Source organism: Motacilla alba, chromosome 7 (genome assembly GCF_015832195.1).
Source record: "Motacilla alba alba isolate MOTALB_02 chromosome 7, Motacilla_alba_V1.0_pri, whole genome shotgun sequence".
NCBI classification, from domain to species: Eukaryota; Metazoa; Chordata; class Aves; order Passeriformes; family Motacillidae; genus Motacilla; species Motacilla alba.
In genome coordinates, this window is record NC_052022.1 from 31548903 (window position 1) to 31553404 (window position 4502).

Consider the following 4502-nt stretch of genomic DNA (forward strand, 5'->3'; position numbering starts at 1 on the left):
AAAGCCATCCTAAAGCTGAATAAGCTAACTCTGATCAACAGCTTGAGTTTGAAGAAAAGCTCTCGATTTCTTAGAAGCAATTTCTCCACCACAGTGGATCCAAGAGAGGCTTGATTCAAGCAGAGTGGTTTGCCAGGCTGTTACAAATCAGTCTGAGGCAGCTAACATCTGAAGTAATTCATATTTTGAGAAGTACAGGAAGATTTTAGGAGAATCAAATTAAGCTGCTGAGACATAAACCAATTTCACTCACAGTATATTTGAAATTTACAAGAAACTAGTGAATGAGGTGTCCAGTCATATCAGGGTAACACACTCTGCACCCCAAAAAACCAGAATATTTTTGGTGACTTTTGTAATATTTTACTTAGAATAATTGATGTAAACTTCAGTTTTAATAACTGTGTAAAACAAAGAAATTATACTAGCCTGTATTTTAAAACATTACTAGAATTGGCTAATATGTTTTAAAAATTGCAGTTTTAATGAGGAAAAAGCCCATAGCAATGGGAAATTAGAGGTAGGGAGAAAAACAGCAATTTGGATTGGGGGAGGAGTGCATGGATGGTCAGTCTGACTCAGTGCTCCAGGAATTAGCCATGAAAGTTTCATGGGAAACATGTAAAGATATAAACCTTCCTTCCTGAGTGTCTTATGGGCAGACACAGAGACAGGAAGTGCAGCTGCCAGTGCAGATAGGGACAGCAAGGGCGGGCTGGAGGAATTGCCAGGCATCTACTTGGGCAAAGCTGTCAGCCTTTGCCCTTTGGAACCTTCTGCCCATGATTTAATTTCACTAGGAGAGGTTTATTACTGTCTGTGAAGGCAGCAAGTATCTGTATCCACAGCAGATTCCTCTGAATTATTGTTTAAGCTGAATTTCAGAATTATGATCAAGTTTACTTTGGGTGCAGTGTACACAGAACAATGCTGAGGAGGTAAAGGTGATTAAAGCACATCCTGCTCTGGCCTTTTCTCCTGTCAAATAATGTCCCAAGTGAAATGGTTCATAAAAAAGCAGCCATGTGGCCAAATGCTTGATGAATCCATTTATTTGAAAATTGTATGACTTTTATGCCAGAGAGTCACGGAGTGCCCTTTAAATTGCCTTTCAGTAATCTGTGTGTTTGTCCTCACATTGTGCATTACACAGTTTGTAATTTTTGAATTTTAAAGCCTTTCAGCACTCTGGTGTAGCTATGTGACATTAAGGTGCATTTAGCTTTCTAATGCAGTGCCCACATTTACTAATATTGCTCATGAAATCTTAATTGTTACTCATCTAGTAATCTTCTAAATGCTGAGTCAGAGTTTTATGTTTCTGACTCAGGACAGATAGAAATTTAATGGCATTGAGTTTGTCTATCCCTAATCTCATTGGAGAGTAATTTTGAAAGCCCAGTGGTAAAATTTTGACTTTTTGGTGTCTATTTTAGATCTAAAGGGAAGTGAGGGACAGATTCAAAAAGGAGGCAGATTTTCTGCAAACAGGAATTTTTAAGAAATTGGAGGAAAAGTGATCTTGGAAAGAAAGCAAGGGTGTAAAAGAAGGAGCATCCTAGCAGACTCAGAACATGTCCTGATCCACAGTCAGAGAAGGAGAATTACTCAGCTCCAGTTCTATCTGTAAGGACTGTCTGTTTCTCAAATAACTCTTCCAAGTGCATAAACAGAAGCAGACACTGGTACCCAGGTGTTCACCAGCATAGGGGCCCTGATATTCTTTATGCTATTCTGATTCTGTGCATCTTGGATCACTTTTAGGGCACAGAACACAGACTTTTCCCACTGATATATCAGTAGGATTAGGATTTTTCTGTAAAAAAAATTTAAATCTCCTCTGGGAAAAAAATAGCATTACACAGGCTTTCACATTCTGGAAATTTGCTTTAATATCTACATTTACCTTAAAAAGGTGATTCTGGCAGTAGTTTTAGCTTGCATTGTAAGTTAAGGTGGTATCTGCTTTAAGTGCTTTTTTACTGTCATGATTTCGTTGGTGTGCAGTCAGCTCATTCTGAGAATGTCTGACAGAAGGACTAACAGCATGTGTATAGGAAGAAGAAAATAAATGTTAAAATTAAAAAAAAATATCAGTAGAACTTATCTGCATTGAGGTTTACATGACTGTCATATCTCAATTGTGGAGCAAAGTGTTTAAAATCTGTCAAATTCCATTAGTTACTGGTGTTGTTTGTTTGGGCTGCACTCTGAACAGTCATATTTTCTCTCTAGAGGGTCAGGAGAGGCTGATGGGCTCTTACCTATCTGAAGTTGCTCTTCACAGTGAAACAAGAGAAAATTGTCTTGAAAAACAGGGACAAATTACTCACTTCTCTAGGTTTGTCTTATGAAACCAATTTAACTTTACAATGGGGACAAAGTAGCCCTAGGGACAGAATGAAGCAAAACCATATGGAGAATTGTATAATTCCTTTCCCCTCGTAGTTACTTCACAGCAAAATAGATTTATTTTAATCCTTTTCATTTTCCCTCACAACTCTTTGTTCAGTTTCTTAATTACTTCCTGTGCTGTTAATACAGCTGTTTATTTCCCACCTTTAGTATTGCTACCATCTTCCCCGATGAATAACTGAGTGAAGCTCTGAATCGGGAAATTATATTTACAGTTTAGTGAGAAATTAAAACTAGGCTTGCTCTAGGATATGATTTGGATCACAAGAAAGTTCAGCTTTCTTCCAGAAAATTGAACCTTCCTTCAGAAAACAAAGCATTCCAAGAGAACTGATTTTAATGTAACAACATTGAAAAGAGTAGTTGCAGCAATTAAGTTAGAAATACAGATTTTATGTAAAGGAAACAGTTGGTATTGTTTTTATGAACTTCAAGGAAGCGTGTTGGCATTTGCTCTATGTCCAGAGGAGCTGGCACTGTGGGAGATGAAGGGAATACAATCCTTATTTTCTATGGCATTGTTATTTCACGTTGCTTTAAAGTGGCTGTAGGGTGGTAATCTGAGGCAGTCTGAGTCCTGGGTGATTCCCACTGAAGGCAGTTTCAGCATTTCCAACCTGTGTGACCATCACAAATCCACGGCAGGAAAACTGTCTGTGGTGTCTCCAGCTGGGAAGCCAGGCCAGGTGAGCTAAACTTGCCTGGCAGAGCAGGAAAATTTGTATTTTGAACCTCTGTATGTGTGAAAATGTGATTGCTGTGATGGTGAAATTATAGAAGGTGAATGGGTATGACCAAAACCAGTCACAAGAGGCATCACTGTGGCAGCAGTTTCCTCCTGTGCCTGCCTGTGGTATTTTCAGCACCTGATTGAGTAGTCATGCTTTCAGAGCATGTAGAAATGGGAAATGACACACCACGGGATTACATATATATAATACAGTGCTGAAATTACTCTCTCCACTAGAAAAGCAGGTTGTGCTAAGTTAATTGACATCTAAATTCACTTTTCTTTATCCATAAGGACAGCTGAGACTTGAACACATGGACTGGACTTTTCCAGTCCAAACTGCTAGGAAAAAATACAGGTTAGATACTTTGTAGTGCTTTAGATGTAACTAGTATTCCTGCTTGTTTGCTTTGCTAGCGGCTCTTGTGCTCTGGAGTGGTTTTTATTAGGATACTGAAAGCATTCCCTGTTTGAAAATAAGTCAGATGGCAAATATTTTTACTACCAACGTGTAGTTTCTGTCTGAGCAGTTCAGGCCTGAATGTAGTGGGGTTGTTTTCTTTATTAAGATTTATGAAATTATGTAAGCCAGTTATTTGCTTTAGTCCACATGTAAAAATATTTTGATAGGAGCAAAAGATTTCTTTTCCCTCTTGAAAGCTACATCAAAATGAAAATGAGTTAGTTATGTGATTTGCTGCAGACAAACCCAGTGGTCCTGTGAAAAGTGCAGTTATTTTAATAAATCAGTTTTAATTTCAGAAGTTATAATTCCCTTTGAGTGTTGCATCAGGTGCTCTGCACTGCTTGGTCAGGGAGTTAGGGAAATTGTTTGCAAGCTTCTGCAGCCATGACTTAGTGTCACTACAGCTCTGCCCAGCTGATTATATCCAGTTCCCTGCTCTTGGGTCATGGTTACCATGCATGGGACACCTGATGAGCCAGGCAAGAAGAGAACTCGGTGGAGGAGGAATTGAGAGTCTGGAGCTGTGTCACAAGAGAAGTTGAGTGGAGAAAGGATGGAAGAAGCACCTAGTGCCAGATGTGAACAGAGCAGCAGAAAGGAAAAAATAGGTCCTGGACCTGAGCTGGGAAAATGGCAAACCGTTTTAAAGCAAGAAGGAAAGAAGCTAACAAGGAAAATGAAAAGGCAAGAGGTCTACAGGCATATGAGAAAGAAGGGACTTCTTGTGCTGGGTTTATTAAGTAACTTTTTTTTTATATTTCTATTTCAAATTATGGCAAGGTTTTTCTTTTCCATTCTTTTATCAGGTGTTCTTGGAAAGCAGCATTTACAACCTTCACAGAAGCAGAAAGAAAGTGGGAGTTAAGTCTGAACCAGTGACATCAGGTTATA